General features: G+C 43.1%; 1 long non-coding RNA gene and 1 other non-coding gene across 2 annotated transcripts; one reads left to right on the forward strand and one right to left on the reverse strand.

Annotated features, from left to right (window-relative positions):
* Positions 1–835: 835 nt before the first annotated feature.
* Positions 836–942, forward strand: LOC121137311. The gene has a single exon (XR_005874570.1). It is a non-coding gene; the product is annotated as a U6 spliceosomal RNA (small nuclear RNA).
* A 10,110-nt stretch (positions 943–11,052) lies between these two features.
* On the reverse strand, positions 11,053–16,336 carry LOC121137111. The gene is made up of 3 exons (XR_005874337.1): positions 16,187–16,336; positions 12,038–12,122; positions 11,053–11,202 (listed from the first exon to the last, which is right to left on the reverse strand). It is a non-coding gene; the product is annotated as an uncharacterized LOC121137111 (long non-coding RNA).
* Positions 16,337–20,469: the final 4,133 nt, after the last annotated feature.

The raw sequence follows: 20,469 nt of genomic DNA on the forward strand, positions 1-20,469 counted from the left end.
AACCCTCCTGATTGGGCTTGGGACTAAGGGTGACGCCAGTGGACACCGCTTTCCAAGGGCCAAGGTTTAAGTATACAATGTTAAGAATAAGTCTGAAACCCAAGTAACCTTGGCCAGAGCATATCCCTTTTTGTCTCCCCAGCCTGTCCCAGCACTGCTTTAAGAAATTCATTATCACTCTTTTCCAGAATCAGCCTGGGTTGTATTTAGCTGTTATGATTCAGATATAAAGTATCTCTACAGACTCATGTGCCTGAATAACTAGTAGCACTGTTCAGAAACCTTGTAGAACCTTTGAGAGATGGGACCCAGCAGGAGGAAGAGGATCTTTGGGGACCATGTGGTTTATGTCTTGGCCCTGTTTTCTGTCCCAGACATGCTTGTTTGGTCTGCTGACATGTGAGCACACAGTCGTCATGTACTCCTGCCATCCTGAGCTACCCACTGTGTCTCCCTCATCACCACCGATCAAACTTCTTCAGTCCATAAGTCCAAATGCACTCTTCTCCTTTAAGTCACTTCTTGTCATGTATTTGGTCACAAAGAAAGAAGCCACCAACACAGTGATAAGGGGTAGAAGTGTTCTTTCTAGATGAGCAACTATTTCCATACTTCACACCCAGTGTTTACATGTCTACTCAGGGGGGCTTCCCATGGGTGTAGATTCTCTATGGAGAATGTGATGAATTCTAATGTAACTGGCTTTCTAGACGCCACATAGTGTGATGTTTGTTTATAAAAGAAACTTGGACGTATTGAGCATCAATCTTTCTCAACAACAATCACTAAATGAAAGTCTCAGCTGTGTGTTCAAGTAGTTCAAATCCGTATTGCCATGCTTGCTTTGTCAGCATGTATACTATAACTGGACCACTACAGAGAAGATTATCAGGTCACCTGTGCAAGGAAGAACTGAAAATTGTTGAACAGCTCCATATTTTTGGTACCTGGTAGGAAAGGGGAAATCAGGTTTATCCAATGGAGTATCACAGAGTACATCAGTCACCCTCCAGGGCAGTCCCCATGCCCAGGAGGAGTTGGTCAACATAAAACTGACTCCATGCTTTGTTGTTTTTCTCTTGTGAGACTTTTGTGGTTTTTTCTTTTTTCTTTTATGTTATTTGAGAAAAAACAAAGTTAGAAGGGTAGGGATGTGGAGAGAATCTGGGGGGAGATGGAGGGAAGAAAGAATATGATAAAATACATTGTATGAACATTTTTAAATAAAATTTTGGTTAATTAAAATTATTATTGCCAGTAGTAGTAGTAGTAGTAGTAGCAGTACATGCTGAACACCTTTAATCTGGAAATGCTAACTCCAAATGCTTCAAAAATCTAAAAGTTTTTGGGTGCCAATACATCAGCTCAATTAGGAAATTTGGCATCCACCTCATGTCACAAGGCACAAGCATATTAAAGATACTGTATAAAACGACATGAAATGAGTTCAGGCTTAGACATGCTCCCATCTTTAAGGTAGCTCTTTATGTGTATGCAAAGGCTCCAAAATATGAAATCCACAACCCCTCCAGACTTCAGCAATTTTAGCAAAAAAAATCTTCAACCTCTAATATAAGTACACATGATAGCTCTCAGGAGCTCATTCGTGAGTGATCACCTGGGCACACTGTGGAGGAGTTGGGAGAAATGTTTGAGATGACTCAATGCCAGGTTTCAGTCCATGAATTAATGAGACCTAGAGAGTGGGATGGAGCAGATAAACCATGCCACACCCACTGTTCACACACTCCTCTACAAGAACACAGGCAGGCCTCAGCAATCTTCTTATAATTTAAAGCATGATGCCTTCTTTGTGTAGATATTTTAGCATATGACATGCGTTATAAGATATATGAAAAACAGGCGCCTCCATCATACATCATACACACATAGCACACATATTCAGGCACAGCCTGGAAAGATGGTGTTCAGTGTGCTAAAAACAAGAGATTCCGGAAGGAATAATAACTCAAAACCAGTGTGGGACAGTTTATAATGACGACCAGGATGTCCTTGTTAAGAATGCCATCTATTATTAGACTGACACAGCTTCTGAAGGGACACAGGAAAAGCTCGTGACCTGAGACACTTCAGGCAGGACTAGGCACTGCCGATAGCAGGATGGAAACAAAGTGCTCATTTGCCATGAGATGCCAGAGACAGCCTCAGGCTCCTGCTTGAAGCAGGGGAGGGCGCAGACCTTGGGAACACAACTGAGAGTCCTTTGTGCATAGGAATCTAGGGACAATGGGAGGCAATGGAGGGTGTAGTGTCTAAGCCACACAGCGGGGCAATTAGTAGGTTGCACATCTGGCAAAAGTGGTGGCCTCGGTGTCCAGATTTCTTGGTGTGTGACAAGGTGACATGTAGAAGCTTTCTGATTAATCAAAGGACAGCATGGTATGATCCTCATGGTGCCTCCTGAAAGTGCTGGCAGTTGGTGGACCATTGTTCTGCAAAGGGTGTTAATGGATATCGAATCCAGGAAACCCAGCCATAGCTGGACAGTCTCTGTGAGGGAATGTTACAATGGCTGTGGTGTTGAGAATCACAGGATGAAGAAATTTTCACTGATTCCGTGCCCAAGTACGTACTGAGATACACAAAGTTCACTATCCCAGATGGTCTATTTATAAGCTGAGTATCCCTTGCCATGAGGTGAGAAGCACTTCAGATTTGGGGTTTGATAAGATTTGGGGATATTTTCAAAGACTTCACAAGTTGGACAACTCTAATATAATATGAAAACCCAAAAATGGAAAATATTTCAAAATCTGGAAATCCAAAACGTTCCAAAGTTAAAATCAGTTATTAAAGTATTTACGACTTAAGATTTTTTTTTGGATAGGGACATGCAACCTTCAGACAGCAGCAATGAAGTGTATTGGACCTAGGAGCTCCTGCATGTAACTGCTGTGTCCCTGTCTGCGTGTCCCCCAGGTGGAGGTTCCCGCCTGTCCCTGAGCTACACTGGTCAAACTCTACCCACAGTTCCCATGAACTGGATACCACAGTGGAGGGGTGGGGGTCTGAGGCTAGGTTTGCCAGGAAACAAGAGATTCCAGAAGGTTCAGGAAGAGGGGATTGGGTTAGATATCAATTCTATTAAAATGTTTCAGAATGTCATGGGAGGCCTTGATGGCGTTGCCCAAAGTGAGGTGAGAAACGGCATGAGCCATCAGGAAGCCATTTCTGACAGCCAGCATCTAGGAGAACGAACTGATACTAAGCAACTTGTGGGTGCCAGCTCCAGCAGGGTCTGAACAGCTCCCTTCCATGGGCACCTAAGGTGGTTCCGGTGTGGGTGGGCAGGCAGATTGATGGATGTGTCTTCCCCAGGATTGATACAGGGCAGGCGCACTGCCAGCCATGCCAGAGCCAGCAGAGGGAGCTCTCCAGGCAGGTGCAGACTGGCTGCCTAGTAGCTGGGGTTCTCCTAAACTGGAGGGGTGTGAACAGTGGAAGCAGCTGGCAGGGGTCTCGGTTGCCAGGTAAGGAGGGAAGATGCAAGGAGTTTACCTAAGCTGGGGAGTGCGGGTTCTCTGTCTGCACAAGTGAAGTCCCTGCAGCCAGGGCAGGTGGGCTGGATGGGCAGCCGGCACACTGAAGAGGGCCTCACAGGCCGCAAAGGAACACCAACTAGGGCACGCACAACCTTGGTACTTCTCGGGGTCTCATTTATTTGGAGTTTACCCTGATCATTCTCCCGGCCCCTTCATCCCCTACCTGTGCAGGCTGCCCTGCCCTTCCCGTGTGGGGCTTTTCATTTACCTACCTCCCAATTGACCAGGGACAGTCAACCAAGGAGTCAGGGTTGGAAGGGCTTTTCTCCCTCTTCCAAGTGTGCTATCTGCTCAAAAATGGCAGGCCTAGAGTTATGTACCCGCAGAGCAAAATGTAATCTTCAGGTTTCCCTGGGGTCCAACTGAAAAGAGTTACAGCTAGATACCCTGCCAATCTCAGGGTCTCCTACAGGTTTAGCAAACTTAGCCGTCTCAAGTGACCCCACAGAAGAAAGGGAAAATGCCCTCCCAGTCACACCCAGTCAACCTTCCAGAGCCAATCAGTTTTCTCAGTCACAGAGGCAGCCATACTTGTCTGGATGTGGTGCAGTTCTAGGCTGCAGACCTTCCCTGCTGTGTCTCTGGACATCTTGACCATTGTGTGCCTGCCCTGTCATCCTGTGGGTGCTTGTCTGTGAGCCAACAGCACCAGGCAGACCTGGGCCAGTAGCTTCCCCTGGTGCCCGGAAGCCCCTGGGGAGTGGAGCTGTGCATTCAACCATGGGCGCATTCATCCTCTAAGGGTGAGTGAAGTCTCTCTCTCTCTCTCTCTCTCTCTCTCTCTCTCTCTCTCTCTCTCTCTCTCTCTCTCTCTCTCTCTCTCTCTCTCTCTCTCTCTCTCTCTCTCTCTCTCTCTCTCTCTCTCTCCCTCCATCCCCCTCCTACAAGCATGTTCTTGAGCCATGCAATTTCAGTGGATAAACTGTCTGTTTATGATTAAAAGCGGTCATAGTTCATAAGGCTTTGCTCATTATAAACTTGCTTTATTTTGCTTTCTCTAAGAATTCAGAAATGCCCAAAAGAGCAACACAAACCCTTTTGTACCTGGCAGGAGCAGTGTGATTGTTTATGTCCAGCTGTTCCCTTTCCTACTGGCACAGCTGGGTAAACCGGAGCGCAGGCCAGAAAGGGGACATGGCAGTCTACAGAGCTAGGATGGCCTCTAAAACCAGTTGCCTGCAGCCCAGAGAGGACAGAGATCCAAATCCTCCATGCAGCTTCCAGCAGGAGAAACAATTCTTGCTTGTAGCACATGATTCTCATAGAAACACTAACAAACAAAAGGGAGGCAGTCGCCCAGCTGCAACACTATACTTTTAAACAAATTATTAAGTAAATAGTTGAGAGATTTCTGCCAACCATTCACTGGAAATTAGGAAGGCTGACTGGCCCCAGATTGTGGTGTTTAAAAAGAATCAGAGTATTCGTGTTATGAAAATTTAACCAAGATATCCACATACATACAGGTTGTAACTGGGTTCCCTTCATGGGTTGAGATACCCTTTGCTCTATTTCCAACTTTTAGATTAAAAATTACAGAGTGGACAGGCATTCATTATCATTTATATGAGAGTGTTCAATGATCAGACAGGCTGTGGGGCTTTATAGGGAACAATTACTTAGAAGTACAAAAGATGCCCTCTTGGTGACATGGTGTTTGGGGATGGCATCAGTGTGGGAGTTGGGTATGTAAAAAACTAAAACTAGAGATGTATCTCAGAGAAAAACCCCTAGGTTCAGCTCCCAGTATCTGAAAACAAAACAAACAAACAATGAACACAGAGAAAGTTACTGTGCAACCACACTGCTGGTGGTAACAGTACCTAAAATGATGCCTTGGGAGTCGCTGGACAGGGTCAGGTACTGACCAAATCCAAGCCAGATGGTTGCCCTTGTGCAGGACTGAGGGTCATTGGAGTTGCCCCCTGAGATTTCCCTGCCCACTCACAGGCTGGTCCTGGCTCAGAGGTGGACACAGACAGCTGGGGATGCTGGGCTAGAAGCAGAAGTATAGACAGAAGGCTCTGTCAACACCTGGCCATGATGGCTAACAGGCCAAGCATGCAAGCTGGCGGTGTCTAGCGATCGGTACTCTTTCTAGTGTGATTCTGCTGAGGCAGGCAATGAACAGGGGTGTTTGACAAGAGAAATGTTTCCAGAAGGTGTTTGAACCATGTCTTGTCTTTTCTGTATTCTGAGGCTTTGGCATCTGGAACCTTGCTGACCCTGATGGTTCCTCTGAGGGCTAGCTAATGCTTGCCAAATCTCCTGTGGAAGCGCAAACTAACCAATCAGGACAGGCTGAGGTTGTCAAACAACCAAAACGAAATCTGCTTGCCTTTCTTTCTCTTTCTTTCCTTCTGCCTTTCCAGGGAACAGTGATCCTCATGTGATTCCCCTTGGCACAGCAGCACCCTCCTTTAGGGACCTGTGAGCAACAGAGTCTTAAATGGTAGATTATGTCCCTGGGGTTGGGAGCCTGGACATCAGTGGTAACTTTTCCAGGGATTTCCCTATGGAATATTCATTGTGAGAAGGCAGCAAGTGTCGATAGAGTATAAATCTAGGAAATCGGCTTTAGGTCACTTAAAACTTAATATTATGCACAATATTCAAACAAATCAAATAGAAAGGGCTTAGAATAGCAATCAACAGATTCTTACCAGGGGACTCAATCCCAGTGATCCCTATGTGATGATGCTTCAACTTGCAGTTTTCATCTTTTTTACAGTGTTGTCAAAGTAACATACACTTGGTGGAAACTGTAATATGAAATTTGAATGTTGATCCTTTTCTGGGCTGTCACGGGTGGTAAGTTACCCTGTCTGCACTGAGCTCAGCCACTCTCTGAGGGCACAAGTGTTGCTCAGCTAGGGCATGGAAGGTAGACTCGATACTCTTTCCTCTTAGGACATCTTTGCCTTCTAGTGGGTTGGAGTGGCATTGTCCCATTTTGCAGGCTGTCAATCATCTTTCAGAGATTTTCCCCTCTTTCTGTCATTGATGGTTCAGAAGGATCCCCCACCTTCCTAGCTAAACAATGCCTTAACTCCGTTGATACATTTCTTCACATTCTGTCAATCATGCAACAAGATCAGAACCAAGCCTCCCCATCTTCTGTGCTTTGAAATGTTTGAGAATTAGATTATCTCTATCACCTTCGTTGGTGATCGCATAACCGTGGCCAACATGCTCACCCTTGCTTCCCATTCCACTTACTGGTTGTTCACATGACACTGGGCAAATGAGCCTTCCGCTTCTTCCTCTCCCCATGTAACTCAGTCTGTATTTTCCTATTTCAAGTCCGGTATCAGTGCGTGTAGAGCAGACTGGAGAACTGAGGCCAGTAACCACCCAGTTTCTGGAAGCATGGCTGTCTTAGACAACTTCCTTCAACAGTTTAAAAGGACATGATAATATCTGAAGAGTGAAACTATATCCACCGCGTGCTGTCCACCCAGGGGGAGGGGTGACTGCTCTGATCTGTCCTCCGAGAAGCAGTGGCTGGTCTAGTGTAACCCTGGTGCCCCTTGCTTCTGACAGCACTGTGTCTAGTGGATGGAGTGATGGCCTCTGGGCTGTCCCTGGGGAAGTAACACTTGGTGGGGATTCCTTTCATGTCAGACCCCATCAAACGACTCTCATCAGCTTCTTGTGCACTCTCATGCTCTTGGTGTGTATAAAGTTAGCCATGTTTTGAGATTTTTAAAGAACAAAGGGAAAGACTCTCATTACCTTGTGCAAAATGTTCAGATTTACTAAAAGTAAAATTCCATCAATTTTTATTCTTAATATTCCTGGCCGTCACATCTGAGTCCCTCTACTGATTGTGAATAAAACCTTTTGCACATGGCCTGATTTACACTAATAAACTATAGAAGGGTTGTCCTAGGACCGAATCTTGTCACGCCCAGCAATTCCTTTCTCCCTCCCTCACTTTTTCCCCCTCTAGGAATTGCCCCCGCCGTTTTGGACTCTGACCCTCCTAACTTGCAAATATCATCATCAAGGAACAAAATAGCTAAGACACATGAAGCTTTGCATCATCACCCTATTCGGTGACTGACAGTCTAATGACAGCATTAGCAGTGATGACAATGGCAGCTGGCCTGAGTGAGCAGCCTGTATGTGACAAGACACCATCATGGGGATTTGCACCTGTTAGCTCTCTGGACAATTACCATGTTATTTATACACAAAGAAGTCTCAGGAAGACTCAACAATTTGGGATTAAAACGGCACCTAAGGGCACATGGTAATCCCAGCCGATGCATCTTCATCCACCCTGCTAAATCCCAAGTGGAGCAGACTTGAAGCCCACCCAGGCAGAGCTTCAAATTGGCATAATTTATTTAATAATACTTGGTTTCACATAGCTTATTAAAACCATTTCACTATGGGGAGCAAATGCTTGTGCTGCATGGAGGGCGGTGGGAGCCCTCAGCAACAATGAGCTGCTCTTGGCAGGCATCACTAGCAGATAATCCTATTAGTTCCCTTCTACCACCTCCTCAGAAATTCAGCCTCACTGCACAGGGCACCTGGGCTGTGCTTATGCAGGGTGAAGAGATGGGGGAAGGGCAAGTAAGTGAACGTGTGGCTATCTGCAGTGTGTTCCTTACCTTTTCCTTATGGATTTGGTGGCAGTATTACAGAGAGCTGATGGTGGATCTTCCAAAGGTCTGCTCCTCCTGTGATGTGCTAACGCCAACTTTAAAATGACTCCACTGCAGGCACATTGAGGACTTTGGTCCTTCGGTGAGAAAGCCGAGCACCTCCACAGCATTGTGTCCTCATGTCAATGTTCTTTCAGAGACTTCTCTGTCATTCTGCCCAAACATTCACGTTGTCCTGACCTTTTTCCATATAGATTTTGTTATTTCATTCTCAGGGCTGCTAAAATGATCTTGAGCTTTTTCTCAAGAAGAGCCTACTTGACACTTGCTAGTCTGCCCAAGAGTCTAGGAACATTCCAGGAAAGCTACCATTCTTCTCACTGTCCCAGCCTTGACTTCTCTGTACTGAGTCTAGATCCCACCTCTGTCTGGTTGACTAGGTCAACACTATGCTATGTGCACTTGGCTCAGAACCAACATATATCTGGCACGGGGAGATTAATTAGGTTCGGGCAGTGGGAAGCAGGTGGCTGAGTAAGCCATGGCCATCTTCACCTGTTCCTCATGATGCTATGTGCATGAACACACACAAACACCCAACATCAGCACCACCACAGCTCATCAGAGTGCGGTCAGCGGGGTCTCCACTCCAGGAATTATGGGCAGTTACTTATCTCAAAGCAAGAAGTACAAGCCAAGCCAGTGTACCAACTGCAATGAGCCAGAACCACTGAGCACATGTAATTCCTGGGCGCAGAGCCAGGGCTCCAGCTTGAAGCTATGTCTGTCACCAAGGCTGACGAAGTGTAAAGTGACTTAGTCTACTGTAATTAGGCATCTTTAAGCAAAAAGTAGCCTGATTAATGTAGGATGAGGAGTAAGAAAATAATAACATGAGCAGTAATAATTGGTTTACAACAAAAAACACCTTTATTTAAATTAGAATTTTACATTTATTTATTTAATCCCCCCCCCCGTGTGTATGTATGTGTATGTGTATGTGTATGTGTGTGTGTGGTGTGTGTATAAGCATGGGTTTTAGCTAAGAGTTCCTATTGCAGTCATAAAACACCATGACCAAGAGAAACTTGAGAAAGAAATGGTTTATTTCTTCTTACAACTCTCAGGTCACAGTTTGTCACTGAGAGAAGTCAGGGCAGAAACTCTAGGCAGGTTCTTGGAGGCAGGAACTGAAGCAGAGGCCATGGAAGGGTGATTCTGGCTTGCTCCTCATGGTTTGCTCAGCCTCCTTACTTAAGGACCACCTGCCCAAGGTGATACCATGCACAGTGAGCAGAGTCCTCCCACATCAATCATTAATTAAGATAATAGCCCACGCCTACAGGCCAATCTTATGGAGGCATTTTCTCAGTTAAGAGTCTCTCTTCCCATATATTTCTAGGTTTGGGTTTAATTGTCAAAAACTAACCAGAATAGCAAATTAGTGCCTGTGTGTGTGTGTGTGTGTGTGTGTGTGTGTGTGTAGAGAGAGAGAGAGAGAGAGAGAGAGAGAGAGAGAGAGAGAGAGAGAGAGAGAGAGAGAGAGAGAGAACAAAATGAAGTTGACTCTCTCCTATCATGTGGTTTCTGAGGATTGAATTCAGGTCATCAGACTTGGCAATAAGTGCCTTTACCTGCTGAGTCATCTCACTAGCCTAAAATAACTTAATCAATCCTTGTGCACATCCTTATGTGTTTATTCATTTATTTATCTACACATTCACCTCTTTTCTTATGCACACATTTATTCACTCATTCTTTTGTTCAACAGGCATCTCTGAACTCAGAAGAGGAGGGACATACTACACTGGGTCCCCTGCTGCAGAGATGGCCCTCAACTGAGCCTCCTAGAGTATGATACAAACCCAGAGAACATAGTTAAAATTCCTTGATTTCTATTACATTGCTTCTGGGCATGTTCCTTCAGGCTCTCTTTGTATTACTCCTTCACTTCATACTTATCTCTCCATCACTTATTCACTTTACTTCTGGCAAAGTTGAGGGCCTCATCTTTATCCAGCATCAGCATCATCCAAGGAACTCATGGGAGATGTAGGACTGTGACTTCCTTTCTTGTAGCCAGAGGTCAGGTTGTGAATGTTCACACTACACAGAGGCAAGAAATGTGGGTGCAAGGGGGATGGGGGGCAGGGATGGACTTGTAAATAGCTTTCCACCAGCCTCTCCAAGGAAGGAGATTGCCCATGGCCTCTATGGCCTCCCTGTAGCTGTTGGACCTCAATCATGTCTCTAAGGGAAATAAATCACAAACCACCTTAGTAATCACAGAGCTCACATTAAAAATACTTCAATAAGTAATTTGAACACACAGGTGCATAACACAGCATAGTCCTTGGTGATAGATTAAAGCTCACATTCACCATCCACAGGAGGATTTTACCCCAGATATCCAGCTCCCGAGAGCTGAGCCACTCAAAATCAGGTCACTGTGAAAATTCTTCTGCAATTCTTTCCAAGATGCCAAGGCCGCCCTGGGAAAAGATTCAACGTTTGGGTCAGACTCTGAGCAGGTGACTGCCTGGCACAAGCTGCCAGGTGCATGCCAGCGTGAGTGAGAGAGTTAACCATCACCTGTCCACCGCCGCACACCTGTACGGCAGGAGTCAGGCCATGGACTGCGCATGGCTCATGAAGTGCATGGCTCATGCCTCCTTACCCCACCGTTCTTCAGGGGAAGGAAGGCAGGCATATTGCTGGAGAAAAGATTCTCCTTCAGCTTCTCCTCTCTCCTTTGTATCTCTGGTTTAGCATTTTCCTCAGTTACAGTCATTCTCCCTTACCCACACGGTGCTCTGCAAGGCCCTTTGTGTCTCTGGTTTAGCATTTTCCTCAGTTACAGTCACTCTCACTTACCCACACGGTGCTCTGCAAGGCCCTTTGTGTCTCTGGTTTAGCATTTTCCTCAGTTACAGTCATTCTCCCTTACCCACACGGTGCTCTGCAAGGCCCTATGGCAGCTTAGAACCACATGTGGAATCAAGCTCTCCATGTAGTGGGTTTTTCTAGGAAACACATACATATGACAAAATTTTATTTTCAAATAAGGCAAATTGAGAGATTAGCAGTGAAGTGGAATAATAACAATAATCATCAGTTGTAAGGAAAGGTTTTTTTTTGAGACAGGGTTTCTCTGTATTGTTTTAGAGGCTGTCCTGAAACTAGCTCTTGTAGACCAGGCTGACCTCAGACTCACAGAGATCCGCCTGCCTCTGCCTCCTGAGTGCTGGGATTAAAGGTGTGCACCACCAACGCCCGGCTGGAAAGTTATTTAACACTTGAGAATTCTACATTTCTGGAATGTTCCACTTGGTATCATTGGATCCTGGTTGACAGTGGATAACTAAGATAACAGAAAGCTAAACTGAGGGTAAAGGAGAATTTTGTATAGAAATAGCATATTACCAGTGAATGGGCTAAAATGACCCTTCTTCAAGTTCATGGATTGAGTTCTAACACCCAGAGATTTCAGCGTATGGGGGCATTTAGAAACAGGATCTTTACAGAGGAAATTAAACTACATTAGATTGCTAGGGATAGGTCCTAATCCAACATGATTGATGCCCTTATGAGAAGACAACCACCAGCAAGAGACTGTACCCATTACTTATCTCATTGCTGTGACTAAATACCAGACCAAACTACTTCAAGAAGGAAGAAATTTTCCTGTCTCATAGTTTCAGGGTAAAGCCTGTCATGATAGAGATTGTGGGGACATCCTGGCTACAGAAGTATGAGGTACCTGCCATCAAGAGGCAGAGTGTGATGAACATGGTGATGACGTCACTGTCTCCTTCCTGTTCAGCCCTAGACCCCACCCAACCTAACAGGGTCACTCACATTCAAACTCAAGGTGAGTCTTCCCTCTTCAGGTAAACCTTCCTGGAAACACCCTTGTAGACATCAGACATGTTTCCATGTGATTCTAAATTTAATTAAGCAGACAATGTACAGTCAAGTGGAGAGACCACAGGGAAAGCAGCTCTTCATTGCATTTCTGATGTTTAAGCCTCCAATATGTCCCTACTGACTAATGCATCTACCATGAGAAACTAAAAATATAGCCAAATAAAAAACCTAATTGTTCTAAATCTCTCCATAGTTAATATTTTAGTGTTTTCTCAAGTAAATTTAAAAACTATATTGTATAAGGAGATAAATTAGCCGATAATGGCAGCTAGGAATAATGGTCAACATCCAACCTTTCTTCTTATATTGTACCAAATAAATGAATGCTGCCTCACAGTAATGTCTGGCCACCAATACAGCACCAGTGTTCACTATGACTTAAATACTGGTCATACTTTTCTAAACAGATCCTCATACTCAACTTTTTATTATATTTGTTATGGACAAGTTTTCATTTTAGTAAATAGAGGTTTGTGAAATATGCAATTTTTTTCTGTGTCATACTTTAAAGATATTATATGTTTCCTTTAATCTTAAATTGATAATCACTTAAAATATTTCTCTCCCTTTTTCAACCAAAAACTCATCCTAAAGCAAACAATGGCCATCTGCATGTAGGAATGTGCATAGTGGACAACTGTCACAGGACAGGCCATGCACAGTGGTCAGCAGACTTCTGATATCCATTCCCTTGTCTAATATGGTGTGGGGACTCTGTTCCCAGCAGTTTAAGAGCAAGGATATCCAAATTCCATGGAGACATTTATCATGCTTTTTATTTTATTTGTGTTTTTTTCTGTATTCTCTCTTTACTTTAGAAAATTGTGTTCTCTTTTTCCTTTCTGTTTAGCAATATTGTCTTAAGTGAAAATATTAACAATTCCCCTCCTGCCCATTCTCTTCACAACTCCCCAGTTTTCCTTGTATCTCAACTTTGTATATGGCAGATTTCTGTTCTACTGCAAGAAGCATTTTAAATATTTGTGAATGGTGATCAGAAGTGGGATCATGAATTTCCACGTAGAATGACAAAAGCTTTAAAGGAATTTTAGAAACAGAAGAACGGAGAGAAGCACAGATTTTTGGTTACAACATTTTCTCAGGTGGGCTCTGTTTTGCTAGCGGCAAGCAGAGATTCACGCAGTTGGCTTAAGGGGTCTTCCATCTCCAAGCCAGCAGCTGGAGTCACGCTTACGCCCGCCATCTTGGAAAAAAAAACGTCAGTTTAAAACAGCCGCGGTTTTACAGATAAGACACGTGGCCAGAAAAATGTAAAGATTTACAATAAAGACAGACTTGGATGAACAAAACCTCTAAAGGTTTACAGTGTGTTTAAAAATATACGTGAGATTGAGAGAGAAAATGAAATGGCAAAGTGGTAAATAAATAGAAAAGCCGGCGTTGTGGTGGCACATACCAGTAGGATTTACTCCAGAGGCAGAGGCAGGCAGATTTCCAAAGAGAAACCCTGTCTCAGAGAAAAATAAATAAAAGTAATAATAGTAATAAAGTAATAATAGATAAATAAATAAGCCACGTAAAGATGGAAAATACACGGAGAGTCTGGATACTGTATGCTATTGTGTTTTTCAGTTTTTTCATTGCTAAGGAAGGAACAACTGCTAAAGTACACTTGATTATAAGTGCTGCTGAATTAATTCAACTTATATCTTTTGAAAATGCCTTGACTTCAAAATTTAAGTATAAGGATATGTTACTTGGGAAAGGAGGTTTTATTTATGTTTCGACAGAAAATGAAAAGCTGAGGATTCCTTCCAGGCTTTTGTGGTTTGAGGAACCATGACCCCCAGAAGCAGTGGACCAAGTGTTCCAACAATCGAAACAGCTAAGATGATGCAGTCTTACAGACCCTGAAAATAAGGACTTATACAGGTTTCTGAGTTTTGTCATAATCCCCATGGTATGAACAGCGCCCCCTTCCAGCACAAAGCAGTTGGAATGAGCGACGTCCTAATTCCCATCTTGTCTATAAATCTTTGTTTTCATTTAAATGTGGTTGTTTATAATTGGCTAGTGATCACTGCCAATCTCTTTTTAATGGTAAAAAGGGGAATTATGGTATGGGTATTGTTTTTCATTTATTGATACAAATTCAAGGTCAATTTTGTGATGTGTATATTTCTCCTCTTGATTAAGTATTGTGCTTATACTGATCTTTTAAAACATAATACATAATTAAATACAGATTATAGATAGTTATTTATAATAGTCTGAACTTATAGTTAGGTAAGTTAGGTTTTATAGATATACAGAAATATATTTGAGATAGATAGTCTTCAAACCTTTCAAAGACCTTCAGAAAATGGCATTAAAATGGTTTTCTTGACAATGAGAAATATCTGCTCCTGGCAGCACCAATTATATCTGAGAGGAAGATGGGCATCGAAGAAACTCGTTATGGAGTTTGCTTTCAACATGGCAAGATTAGCCATTTGGGCAAGAAACTGCTCTTGCCTAGACTGTTTGACTGTTGCTGTATAAACTGGACATGGACCCACAGGAGAGTGACTGCTGAACTCAGTCTTACAGGGTTCCTGCTTCATGGAAGAGTCTATGAGACTTTCTGCAGGACACAGAAAAATGACTGACAGACTGCCAATGCAGATGGACAGTTTTGAAATTTCCTGCTTTGCTGAGAAATCTTCTGGATACAGTGTGGCCTATGGGCTGAAGATGGATGCCCCAAAGTTACAGAGGAACTTTGGGTGACTGTCCAGGTAGCAAGATGTCTCTGTTAATCCTAGTGTTTATATATTATCCTTCTGTGGTCTTTGATAGAGTTGAAGGCAGATAGTTATAGTTATAGTTTTCCTTAATTATGATAAAAGATAAGCTACATATAGGACTTTGGACTCACAAGAATGGGATAGATGATACTTTCTTTAAATCTTGCTAAATGTTGACAAAATATTGTAACTGTGTTCTTACTTGATAACTGTTCTGTTATATATAATTTGACTATGTTAAAGTTAAGACCTTTCTTTTTGTTTAAACAGGAAAGAGGAGATGTTGGGGAAGTCCTGTGTATATGTCAATAAAGCACTGCTGGCCAATAGGAATCTAGATAGGTGGGACTAGGAGTCCAGGAGGACTCTGGGAAGGAGAAACACAGAGAGTCAAGATGTAACGCCATGGGGTAGGAAGCCCGGAACTATTCTCCGGTAAGAGAAATACTTACATGAACAATTATGGGGTAATTACTTAAGTCAGAGCTAGCCAGTAAGAAACAAGCAAGGCCAACAGCTTCATAATTAATATAGCCTCCTGTGTGTTTATTTGGGGACTACAACACGGCAGAGCCCAGGCGACTGGCGGGTGATAAACCAAAGCGGCTAACAAGGAAAAGGTTTCCCTTTACATTTGTGAATAAACATCTATTAATCTTCCCTTATATTAGTTCATATTTTTATTTCATGCTTAGAAAGAACTTGGGCATATCATTTTTCACTCTGTATTTTACTCTATTACCTTTACAATATTTTACATTAAAACCTTAAGAGCATCTGGAATTCATTTGAGAATGAGAGGAATGTAACACTTTCCCCTTAAGATGAATAGGAGGCTGACATGGCACATTCATGGTTAATTTGTCCCTTTCCTGTAGATTGAAAGAGATGTCTGTATATAGCTGGGTCCTTGAGCATCTGTGGTCTGTCTCACAGGCACTCCAGCTCTGTGACCCGCTGAGGTTCAGGAGCCCTGCTCCGACAGCCTCTCCAGAACTAGATTCCTAATCTGGAAGTCACAAGGCTATTTAGACAGCCATAAACTCAGATGCTCTCTGAAACATGTCTTTGAATATGAACTTAGCTAAACTATGCATTAATTTGGGAAAAAGTTCGATGGTGCTGGTTTTGAGACTGAGCATGCTTACTCTCTCTAATGCTGAAGATGGACCCCACAGGCTCACATGTGTGTGTGGGGAAGCGCTACACCCCTGATGACCCCACAGGCTCATGTGTGTATGTGTGTGTGTGTGGGGGAGCGCTACACCCCTGATGACCTCACAGGCTCACGTGTGTGAGGGAAACGCTACACACCCTGATGACCAGCCCATACTTCCTTTCCTGATGTGGCCCGCACATAGCTGTCCAGCAATGCCGAGTCTCCATTCTGAGCACAGACATCCTTGCTTCATTCCCAGCCTTTCTGCCGGGCTCTCTTGTGACTCGCCACGGAGTATGATGGCAGCCATGCATTTCTAACACATGTCCTCTGTAATGTGGAGAAATCATTAGAACAATTGTTTATTTCCTTACAGTTTGTTTAATTAATAATTTGATAGTTACTTAGATTTTTCTCCCTTGGCAAATTGCTAGAAATTATATTAGTATATTTCATGCTAACAACTTATTTCCACATTCCTAGTAATAAATCTTGGGTAGTTGATGGTGCATTATTCTTCGAATTTATTCCTTTGTTCAATGTGAAAATATCTTACGAATATACCTTACACCAATACTACACCAACATTCCCAAATAGAATAATTCTGTAAGTGCACTTTACTGGTTTTGTTTTTCTTTGTTAAGTTCAGGTTTAAATGTTCTGCTAGCCTTGTGTAATAAGCTGAAGGCAGCTAGTAAATTTTCTATTCTTTGGGGTATTCACATCACACTTAGCTAGTCCACACTGGGGGTCTTTGGTAGAAAGACTACCTTTGTATTCCATATTCTTAAAAATTGTTTCCCTTTTATCGTTGCATCCCAAATCCATTGCATTGCAGTCAGAGCACAGGGTTTTAGAATTTCAGCTTTCCTTAAAACCTAACTGTCAAAGGCTTAAAATGTCTTATAAAGTTACTTAGTAATTGACATGTATGATTATTGCATTAACATGGGCTATTTTCTTTTATTTTCTCTTTTCAACATGAAAGGGACAATCTCTCAACTATGACTCTTTTCAGGTGACTCTAGGCTGTGTCAGTTTGACAACTGTTTCTAAGTAGGACAGTGATGCTGATTATTTATAAAATTAGGTACTCTATGATTGTGTTTTCTTTAACATTAGTTAAAGATATTTAATAGAAATTTAACACATGAACTCCCAAACCCTAAAGCTTTGGGCTTGCAAATGGTACTTAGGATGGTTTCCTCAAAATGAGGTGGGAAATAAAAATGCAAAGAATAGCAGACATCCAAATTACAACTTTGACATTTGCAGTGTGGTCACAGGTAACATTGGCATCACTAGGAATGTGCTGTAAGTACAGTTTCATCCACAGCACACAGAGTGATCAGAATTTTCATTTTCATAGGATACCTGGGGTATTTGTATTCACATTAACATTTAAGATTCACTGGCATAGTATGGGCTACTTTAAAGAAGGTGTTTCATCCCTTTTGTAGTCTACAACATTGAGCCTGTAGTGGATATGACCAGTTCATTCGTTTTACTATTCAGCTCTTTGGGTTTGCTAATATTCTTCAGGTCTCCTGTGTCTTTGTATTTGATTTCTCTGGTGTTCAAAATCCTGTTTAATGAGTTAAAATTCTTCAAAACCAAACAATTTTTAAATCAACTTCCCTTGTGTGTTTTACTCTTGCCTTCTTTCTTGGGAGACTAGCATTGGAAGTGCAGACACTCCTGACCACAGTGCCTTACCTGTGATTACACATGCCATTAAGAAAAATTACCCTGTACTCCGTTCACTACATTTAGTTTTTTTTTTTGTATTTGGTATGAATGCCTGCTGCATTGTTTATGCTTGCACTTTATCTGTTAGATTCTGACCCATCTCCTGATGGCCAAAGCTTCGCACTTCCTGCATACTTTTACTGCAGACAAATCCTTGTTTGTCTTTCGAAGCATTCCATGATACTTCATGTTTGGACTAGGAAGTTCTGTCCCTGTGTTCTGACTATATCTTGGCTGACATGTTCAGCCATGAACTTATTACATGTGTATCGTGTTTCTGACCACTTCCCATTTTATCCCCACTTCTCTCCCAACCCTCCATCTGGCAATGGCTGGTTCACTATCATCTTTCCTTTTAGTGTCTTCAAATTTTGACAAGTTACATGTACAATTTCTGTCTTCCAGTAGTCCCTTTCCACTTTTTAAAATAAAATACAAAAATAGCCTTGACTTTATATCTTGCTGTAATTGTTTCCATGCAACAGGTTTTGGGAGAGAAAGCCTGGAGTGGGTCTCCTCCAACACTGACCTTTCCTTATCAGATGTGGAGAGCCCGCAGTTACCGCGGTGGCCAGAGAGAAGTTTAAATTTGCTCTTTTTGGTTTTGTCAGAGTGGCTTTGTCTGTGCCACAAAGCCTGTTCAAGAAATGGAAAGTGGTGAGCTAAGCACTTGAACACAGGAAAGGGTATTATTTGGTGGGGAGGGGAAGGGAACACACACATTGAATGTTCTTTTCACGGATGTAGGTTTGGACTATAAAAGCTATCTATTTCTGGAGGTGCGGTGAGCATGCATGGTGAAGCCTGTGGTGCATGCTGGGTATTTGGAATGTGCCCTTTGCGGTCAGGTAATATGTTACAGGGTATGTTCTACCAAATGCTTCTTGATATCAGAGAACTCATTGGACTGCTAGTCAAAGTGAGCTCTTTCCCTCTCTAGAATGGGGATGCTTTTGCTATTGCTTCTTTCTTCCACCTCCTTACCTTCGTGAACTTCATTAGATATGCTGAAGACCTAGGCAATTATTCACGCTCCTTAACTTTTAGTTACCGTGCACAACTTTCCCTTTTTGTTCCCTTTTGGAGAATTTCAGAGCCCAAATTTTCTTTAGGTATGCCCACTGGTCTTGCAGGATTCTGGGATGTGTGAAGGGTTTTGTGACAACAGCAGTAGGAGGTGTATGCAAATGCTCACACATAAGCATCGCATATTTAAAGAACTGTGATCCTCATTTTCATACCAGCCTGTGCTTGCTTTGTGGGAATCACCTTTGTGTGATTTATGCCCAAACAACATCTCCTTGGTCTTGCTGTTGAATGTGGCTCTCCTCTTACTGGCACCATACTCCCCAGTAGGTGGTGGGTTTGGGTGTTTTCTGGCCCTGTACTGCCCAACACTTGGCAGGTTTTGGTGTCTGCTTGCCTTAAGACCTGCCATTCTTTATCCTCCAGAATTTCTTTGCTATGGCATGGCAGGGGTCTCAGTGAGTCCGTACATCATGCTCCTGAATGGGGGGTTCCTATCTCCTGCTGAAGGCTTCCAGACCATCACCCAACTCGGGGGTTCAAACCCACACTCACTGTCTCCACCAATGACAGCCCTATGTGTGGGTTTGTGTGAGCCTACAGAGCTGCTCTCGATTTTTCAAGTCTTTTCCTGTGTGAATTTGATTGATGGTTTCCTCTTTCAAGTGGGTCCCATCTGCTTTCTATCATGAAGGGTTCTTCAGAGTTTCAATTTATTGATGGAGCTTTGTTTCCAGTTGTATTATTGGTTTAATAAAACTCTTATCTTGAATTTGCCTGGATACAGAGTGGGTGGTGGAAGCAGCAGATCACATTGTTGGGCATCCTTCTCTTGCTTTTCTTCTGTTGTCTTCAAGGTACACTCAGAATCAGTTGCTTGAGTCAGTCTGCTGACGCTGGCTTGGCTCTACTCGCTCTGAGCCACTTTACAGATGTAACATTTGCCTTCACTGAAAAATTTCCATTTCATAAGTTATGGAAGATTTATCTCTGATCTCTCCTCTCCCTCCTGTTTCTTGTTCTGTGTGAGTCAGATTTAGACTTTGTCTTAAATGGTTATTAATTAAAGTAGATTGGATGAATGTGGATCTTATCCACACTGGCCAAGTTGAGTAGAAGACACATAACAATCCAGGGAACTGAGCCAAATAAATACAGGCAGCAGTGCGAAGGGGCAATATGTAATTGACAGGCTCAGAGTAAGGATGTCTGGCTGTGTGGTCTTAAGTTCATTTTGTGTTGCTGTGACAAATAGCCCAGGCTGAGTAGTCCAAAGTGAAGAGGTTTATTTGGCTAATGACACGCACGGTTGAAAGATCTAAACAGCATGGCAGAAACATTCTGGAGGGGTTGTCTGGATGTGTCACATCACAGTGAGTAAGGAAGGTGTCCGTCACATGAAGAAGGACCCGACACTGAGGTGGCTTATCTAACAACCCTCTCTTCTGAGAATGAACTTACTGTGACAACTCTATTGATCTCTTCTGCCTCAGGGATTGAATGTATGACCTAATCACCCCCCCCCCCCAGATAGGCCATTCCTTAAAACTCCAGCACCTCTCACCACCATCATCCTGGGACCTTGTTTCTAGAACACAAACCCGTGGTGACTAAACATACCCAAACCATATTATTGGATAAAAAAGCCACACCCAGGACAATGAGCTCATCCATCTGTTCA

Source organism: Mesocricetus auratus, unplaced genomic scaffold (assembly GCF_017639785.1).
Source record: "Mesocricetus auratus isolate SY011 unplaced genomic scaffold, BCM_Maur_2.0 Super-Scaffold_100676, whole genome shotgun sequence".
NCBI classification, from domain to species: Eukaryota; Metazoa; Chordata; class Mammalia; order Rodentia; family Cricetidae; genus Mesocricetus; species Mesocricetus auratus.